Here is an 8,766-nt window from a genome sequence, read left to right as displayed (position 1 = left end):
AGTGGGTCTGAGAAAATGGCTGGATCTGAGAAAATGGGGAAACTTTTTCATAAACTAAATTTTTATCTATGGGACTTACCTCACTTTTCTGAAATAATTTATCCTGACAGTCATGTATTTTGCTTTGAAGAGACTGTTTATATATCCATGTTCTATTATTTCTTGAACAAAATAACTGAAAACAGACACATCCTAATGTGGGGAAATAGTGTCTTCTGTTTTCAGGGACTCCATGAAACTCATTTCCCGATAATTCCCTAGGTGCTAAATAGTGGGCTAGCCACTTTATAGATTCTAACTTGGTTAATTCTTACAACAAGCAAGTAAGGCAAACATTATTTTCATTTTGTAGATGAAAAACTAAGACGCAGAGTGGTTAAATAACTAGAACAAAGTCAGTTAGTAAACTGCAAAGCTGGGATATTCTATTAGTTAAGGCTCTGTGGAGAAACAAAACCAATAGAATGTGCATATTTCGAGAAGTGATTTATGATAAGGAATTGGCTCAGGCAATTATAATGGCTTGCTAGTCTAAATCTACAGTGTGAGCTGGCAGTTATTGAGATCCTGAAGAGCCAATGGTACAGATAAAGTCCAGAAACAGTCTTCTGGAGAATTCTTTCTTGCTCTGGGAGGGTTTTGTTGTTGTTCTATTCAAGCTTACAACTGATTGGATGAGGTACATAAACATAACGAAAGGCAGTATACTTACTCAAAACCCAATGATTTAAATGTTAATGTCATCCAAAAACAACTTTCAAGTTCACACAGAAAATTAACCATCACAGATATGAACCCAGGAAGTCTGATTATGCAGAGCTCTGAATACTTTTGAACATTTAACATAAAAATGTTTATTATTATTTCCAGTTATTTAAACCTCATAACAATCTTATGAGGGGAGTACTATTATTATCCTTATTTTACAAATGAAGAGAATGAGGCTCAAAGAGATAAGAATTTTGCATGCAGTTACACAGCATGTAAATGTTAGAACTAGAATTTGAATATAGATATTACCCATCTTTGCTTTTACAAAAGACCTACATTAGTATGGTAACAGCTTTTTTCTGTAAAAAAAAAAGCTTTTTTCTGTAAAAGTGAAAATCCTCTCAGATTTACTTTGGCTAGCAAAACCAGGTATTAATGCAAATCTTTCTTAAAGATGAAGTGGCTTAATGCAAACTTTTGGAATACAGAGGATACTCTTTGCTTTATACAATATAAAAAAGGTTTATGAAACCTTTCAGCTTATGAAAGATTGCACAGAGATGTTCTAAATTTGAATAGTGGGAGAAACTGTAGAGGTTTTCTAAATAAAAATCTTGCTTTTTCTCTTTTACCATACCATGTCCAAGGTAATTTGAAGTGATTGGGATTTTTTTAATAAGGAGTGGTAGAAAATATGTTATATAAATAATCTGATGATTTTACTAAAATTACATGACCATATTTATATTTATATATAATATAATTATATTTATGCCACATATATACTAATATTATATATTTATACCACTCTGTTTTTCCTTTGAAAACACATGTTCTTTGGTATACTCTGGAGATCATAATTAAAATTAATATGTGAGCATGTATCTGTTAATCTTCTAGAAGTTACACATGTGCTATGTTTATCCTCATTTTATTTTTTTAATTTAAATTCAATTAATTAAATATAGTGTATTATTAGTTTCAGAGGTAGAGTTCAGTGATTTGTCAGTCTTATATAATATCCAGTGCTCATTATATCACGTGCTCGCCTTAATGTCCAAAAAAATATGGAATGCTTCATGAATTTGCATGTCATCCTTGCACAGGGGCCATGCTAGTCTCCTTTATATTGTTCCAATTTCAGTATATGTGCTTCCAAAGTGAGCACTGTCCTCATTTTACAGATGAAGAAATGAGACAGTGATGTGTATGACAGAGCCAGGACTCAAATCCAGGCAGTCTTATTTTGGATCCTGGCCTTTTCACCTTTATAATGTACTACCTGTGTTAATAACATGCAATTTTGCAGAATTACTACTACTAGTAAGCATAGAAAAATTCAGGACATGGTATTTTCAACACATCTGTGAAAGATATAGAGCCATAAATAAGGTAAAAATAAAAGCAGTTAGGGAAGTTTCAAAAATATAACTAAGGTTCATAGGCAAAAAAAAGAACAAAAGAAAAGGAAAAAAGAGAGAGGGAGAGGGAGGGAGGGAGGAAGGAAGGAAGGAAGAAAGAAGGAAGGAAAGAAGGAAGGGTAAATTTATGTGAATGTAATTTTAGATATTAATTCCATATTTCTAATTGATGATGAAAGAGTGGATGTCCCAGTTCTGGAGACATTTAAAATTGCATAGTGCATTAGACGATATAACTTGTCAGGGAGCAATAATTCCTGTCCCCTCAAAGACTTTTGTAGCTGGACTAAGAATCAAATTGACATGAGACAGATTAAGAGAAAAAAAATCAAATGTAATAGGTGTACATACAGGGAATCCACATAGACACGGAAATTCTAAAGACAGGCAAAATGAGGTATAGATGTCATTCTGTACTAAGAAGAAGAGGGTAAGGGAATGGGATTTCAGAGGAAAGGAATGCATCTCACAGGGTGATAAGAACAGATGTTTGGTAATTAGATGTTTGTTTTTCCTACCATACAGATGGGTCACCCAGGTAAAATTTATCTCAGTTAATAACCCTTATTCTGGGAAAGACTCCCAATTTATATTCTTCTATGTAGTTAAAGGGGAGGAGGCAGACGTTTCTTTTGAGCCTGCAGGGTCTCAAGTGCTTTCAGCTCAAAATAATCCACATTCCAAAGTACACGTTATGGGTGGAGGACCTGTCCTGAACCCCTTTAGTATCGCCATTTGTTTCTTTTTATTTTTTTATTTTTCATTTTTTTAATAAATTTATTTTTTATTGGTGTTCAATTTGCCAACATATAGAATAACACCCAGTGCTCATCCCCTTAAGTGCCCCCCTCAGTGCCCATCACCCAGTCACCCCTACCCCCTGCCCACCTCCCCTTCCACCACCCCTAGTTCGTTTCCCAGAATTAGGAGTCTCTCATGTTCTGTCTCCCTTTCTGATATTTCCCACTCATTTTTTCTCCTTTCCCCTTTATTCCCTTTCACTATTTTTTTATATTCCCCAAATGAACGAGACCATATAATGTTTGTCCTTCTCCAATTGACTTATTTCACTCAGCATAATACACTCCAATTCCATCCACATCGAAGCAAATGGTGGGTATTTGTCCTTTCTAATGGCTGAGTAATATTCCATTGTATACATATGCCACATCTTTATCCACTCATCTTTCGATGGACACCGAGGCTCCTTCCACAGTTTGGCTATTGTGGACATTGCTGCTAGAAACATCGGGGTGCAGGTATCCCGGCGTTTCATTGTATCCGTATCTTTGGAGTAAATCCCCAGTAGTGCAATTGCTAGGTCATAGGGCGGATCTATTTTTAACTCTTTGAGGAATGTCCACACAGTTTTCCAGAGTGGCTGCACCAGTTCCCATTCCCACCAACAGTGCAGGAGGGCTCCCCTTTCTCCACATCCTCTCCAACATTTGTTGTTTCCTGCCTTGTTAATTTTCCCCATTCTCACTGGTGTGAGGTGGTATCTCATGGTGGTTTTGATTTGTATTTCCCTGATGGCCAGTGATGCGGAGCATTTTCTCATGTGCTTTTTGGCCATGTCTATATCTTCCTCTGTGAGATTTCTGTTCATGTCTTTTGCCCATTTCATGATTGGATTGTTTGTTTCTTTACTGTTGAGTTTAATAAGTTCTTTATAGATCATAAAGAACTTGTTCCTTTTTAGATTTTTATTTATTTATTCATGAGAGATGCACAGAGGCAGAGACATAGGCAGAAGAGAAGTAGGCTCCCCAAAGGAGCATGATGTGGGCCTCAATGCCAAGACTGCAGGATCACACCCTGAGCCGAATGCAGATGCTCAACCATTGAGCCACACAGGCACACACCCCCAGTACCCCCATTTGAAACATCCTTGGGGGTTTTACATATTAAAAGTTGAGCTGATAGGTGGTTTCATTTCTTTGATCTAATCCCTTAGTTCTTTTTTTTTAATCCGTTAGTTCTGATAATAGGTCAGTTCAGTCAAACTCATTTGAGGAGATTATGATGCTGGTTTATTTTCAAAATTAGGCCTATGGTTCAAAGAAATCAGGTGTTGAATCATGTTCCATTTCTATGGAAACAAAAGAAAATCGGTTGTTAATGTTTGGATCAAATGTTAACCCACTTTCTGAGTTCTGAGTGTAGCCAGTTGATAATGCTTGTAGATGTCAAACTTGAAATATCTTCAGATAGAGAGAAGACAGCTAGGGGCAACCTGATTGGTCTTCCTGGTTTATAGTTTAAATGTCTCTCGTGGTCTTTTGAGTGGGTCATAGAGCAATAGCACAAAGATTGTCTATGCATGAGCTATTATGGTTATTTCTTTATATATAAAGTCATTTATATTTAGTTTGCAGAACTTTGGGAAAAAGAGATATTTTAGTTCTCAAATTATTTCAAGTCAGTAGCCTAATATGTGGTCTATTCTGGAGAATTTTTCTTGTACACTTGAAAAAACTGTGTATTCTGCTGTTTTAGAATGGGTTATTCTGAATATATCTGTCAAATCCATCTGTTCCAGTGTTTCATTCAAAGCCACTATTTCCTTGTAGAGTTTCTGTTTGGACTATCTTTCCATTGATGTAAGTTGTATGTTAGGTCCTTACTGCTATGGAATTAGTATTGATTTCTTCTTTTCTATTTGCTATTAACTACTTTAAGTATTGAGGTGCACCCAGGTTGGGTGTATAAATATTTATAATTGTTTAATCTTCTTGTTGGTTTGTTCTCTTTATTATATACTCTTTGTCTTTGTCTCTTATTACCATCTTTGTTTTCAAGTCTATTTTGTCCAAAATAAGTATTGCTACAATAATTTTTTTTACAAACCTTTGCATGATGGGATGCTTCTCCATTCTTTTACTTTCAATCTGCATGTGTCTTTAGGTTTGATATGAGTAGGCAGCATAGAGATGAGTCTTGTTTGTTTGTGTGTTTTTTTTAAATCTCTTCTGTCATCCTATGTGATTTGTTTGGAGCATTTAATGCACTTAAATTCAAAGTAATTATTGATAATATGTCTTTATTACCATTTTGTTTCTGATTTTCTGGTTGTTTTGTAGTTTTCTTTGTTACTATCTTGCTCTCTTCTTTCATGATTAGTTGGTTTTCTTTAGTGATATACTTGGATTATTTTCTCTTTATCTTTCACATATCTATCATTGATTTTTGATTTCTGGTTACCATTTGGTTTGTATATAACATTTCATATAGCAGTATATATTAAGGTGATGGTCACTTAAGTTTGTACCCATCCATTACTCTTCTCTACATTTGAGGTATATGGTTTCATACTTTATTTCCTTTTATTTTGAGAGTCTCTTGACTTATATTTATAGATATACTTATTTTTGATGATTTTGTGTTTCTTACTTTTCTTACTTATGCTTATGGTCTTTCCTTTCCACTTAATGAGTCCCCTTTAACATTTCTTGTAGGGCTACTTTATTAGTCACTAATTCCTTTAATTTTTGTTAATCTGAGAAGCTATTAATGTCTCTTTGTATTCTGAATGATAGCCTTGCTGATTAGAGTATACTGGCCTGCAGATATTTTCCCTTTCATCACTTTGAATATGTCATGCCAGACCCTTCTGGCCTGTAAAATTTCTGCTGAAAAATTTGCTGATGGTGGGAATACAAATTGCTGTGACCATTATGGAGAACAATATAGAGATCCCTCAAAAATTAAAAAAAAATACAGTTACTATATGATCAAACAATCCCAGTTCTGGGTATATATTCAAAGGAAATGAAATCAGGATCTCAAAAAGATACTGCACACCCATGATCATAGCCAAGATATAGAATCCAACCAAGTATCCATCAATAGGTGAATGGATAAAGAATATATGGTATATGCATACAAAGTAATACTATTCAGCCTTAGAAAAAAGGAAATCCTGAAACTTATGGCAACATGGATGAACCTGAAGGACATCCTGCTTAGTAAAATAAGCCAGTCATAGAAGAACAATACTGCATGATCCCACTTATATGAGAAATCTAAAATAGACTCATAGAAACAGAGAGTGCAGTGGTGTTCACCAATCACTGTGGTGGGGGGGGCATGGGGAGGTATTATTCAAAGGATATAAAGTTTCATGTATACAAAATTAATCAGTTCTAGAGAGCTGCTATACAGTATAAAGCCTATGGTTAAAAAAAAAAAGCCTATGGTTAACAATACCAAATTATATACTAAATATTTGCTGAGAGTGTATCTTATGTTGTATTATCAGTAATAATGATAATTATAAAGGGGCAGTAGGAATCTTTTGGTGGTAATGGAAATGTTCATGGCATAGATTGTGGTGATTGTTTCACGGATGTGTACTTATCTCCAAACTCATCAAGTTGTATACATTAAATATGTATGACTTTTTATATGTCAATCATAAATAAGTTTAAAATTGGAAAAAATATGCTGATATCCTTGTGGGGTTTCATTTGTATGTAACTATCTTCTTTTGTTTTGCTTCTTTTAAATTTTTCTCTTTATCACTACCTTTACCATTTTTTTAAAAGATTTATTTATTTTAGATAAAGAGAGACACAGAGAGAGAGGGAGGAACAGAGGAAGAGAGAATCTAAATCAGACTCCTTGCTGAGCATGGAGCCTGACTCAGGACTCAATCTCAGGGCCCTGAAAATTATGACCTGACTTGAAATTGACTCGGCTGCTTAACCAATCGAATCACCCAGGCACTCCTACTTTTTCCATTTTAATTACTACGTATCTTGGTGTGGACCTCCTTGGGTTGATTTTATTGGGAGCTCTCTGTGCCTCCTGAATCTGGATTTCTGCTTCCTTTTCCAGATTTGGGAAGTTTTCACCTATAATTTCTTTAAAGAAATTTTTTGCCCCATGTTCTTTTTCTTATTCTTTTGGTATCCCTATAATACTAATGTTATTATGTTTGTAGTTGTCACTGAGTTTTCCACGTCTATTTTCATTGTGCATATTTTTTGTTTCTCTCAACCTACTCAGCTTGTATGTTTTCCACTACTATGCCTTCCAGGTGGCTGATTTGATCTGTTTGCTTTACTCTATCTAGTGTATCTTTAATTTCATTTATTGTGTTCTTCATCTATGACTGGTTCTTTTTTTTATCTCAGAGTTAGTGGTCTCATTGATGTCCTCTACTATTAAGTCCAGTGATAATCTTTATGGTTGATCATAAGTTTAAGTTTGCTCTTAGGCATATTACTTAACTCTGCTTTGCTTGGGTCTCTTGCAGTTATTTTGTTCTGTTCTTTCATTTGGGACATATTCTTCTCTTTTCATTTGTAACTTTCTGTGTCTACTTCAATGTGTTAGGAAAGACAATTCTCTTGAGCTCTTGAAAATAATGGCTTTATGAAGTGGTCCTGCATTGCCTTCCAGTGTGTGTCCTTTATTTACCAGAACCTAACCTTTTAGGAGTGGTTCCTACCGTGCTGTATATTCACTGCAGTTGTAGCTGAGCCACTCTTTCTTTCAGTTAAAAATTTTTTTCCACTTACTGTTTTATCTTCTTTTTTTAATCTGGATTGTCTGTTTTATGTATATTTTTTATTGGAATTTAATTTGTCAACATATAGCATAACACCCAGGGCTCATCCTGTTAAGTACCTCCCTCACTGCCCATCACCCAGTCACACCAACCCCCCGCCCACCTCCATTTCCACCAACCATTGTTCATTTCCCAGAGTTAGGTGTCTCTCATGTTCAGTCCCCCTCACTGATATTTCCTATTCATTTTCTCTGCTTTCCATTTTATTCCCTTTCACTATTTTTATATGCCCCAAATGAATGAAACCATACACTGTTTGTCCTTCTCTGATTGACTTATTTCACTCAGCATAATACCCTACAGTTCCATCCACGTTGAATCAAATGGTGGGTGTCTGTCATTTCTAATGGCTGATTAGTATTCCATTGTACACATATACCACTCCTTTTTTATCCATTATCTTTCGATGGACACTGACGATACTTCCACAGCTTATCTATTATGGAGATTGCTGCTATAAAAATTGGGGTGCAGGTGTCCTGCCATTTCACTGCATCTGTATCTTTGCGGTGAATCCCCAGCAGTATAATTGTTGGGTCATAGGGCAGATCTATTTTTAACTCTTTGAGGAACCTCCAAACAGTTTTCCAGAGTGGCTGTAGCAGTTCACATTCCTACCAACAGTGCAAGAGGGTTCCCCTTTCTCCACATCCTCTCAAACATTTGTTGTCTCCTGTCTCGCTAATTTTCACCATTCTCACTGGAGTGAAGTGGTATCTCATTGTGCTTTTGATTTGTATTTCGAGATGGCAATGATGTGGAGCATTTTCTCAGGTGCTTGTGGGCCATGTGTATGTCTTTTTGGTGACATTTCTGTTCATGTTTTTGCGCATTTAATGATTGGATTGTTTGTTTCTTTGCTGTTGAGTTGAATAAGTTCTTTAAGGATCTTGGATCATGGCCCTTTATCTGATAGGTCATTTGCAAATATCTTCTCCCATTATGTAGGTGGTTTTTCAGTTTTGTTGGCTGTTTCCTTTGCTGTGCAGAAGGTTTTTATCTTGAAGTTCCAATAGATCATTTTTGCTTTTCCTTCCTTTGCCTTCATAGATGTGTCTT

The 8,766-nt window shown here is 35.4% G+C and overlaps 1 non-coding gene across 1 annotated transcript; it reads right to left on the bottom strand.

The window, feature by feature from the left end:
- Positions 1 to 1,772: 1,772 nt before the first annotated feature.
- On the bottom strand, positions 1,773 to 1,879 carry LOC112649573 (U6 spliceosomal RNA). Its single transcript, XR_003129634.1, has one exon. It is a non-coding gene; the product is annotated as a U6 spliceosomal RNA (small nuclear RNA).
- Positions 1,880 to 8,766: the final 6,887 nt, after the last annotated feature.

The sequence above is a fragment of the Canis lupus genome, chromosome X (genome assembly GCF_003254725.2).
Source record: "Canis lupus dingo isolate Sandy chromosome X, ASM325472v2, whole genome shotgun sequence".
NCBI lineage: Eukaryota > Metazoa > Chordata > Mammalia > Carnivora > Canidae > Canis > Canis lupus.
This window is presented reverse-complemented; position numbering and strand designations above follow the sequence as displayed.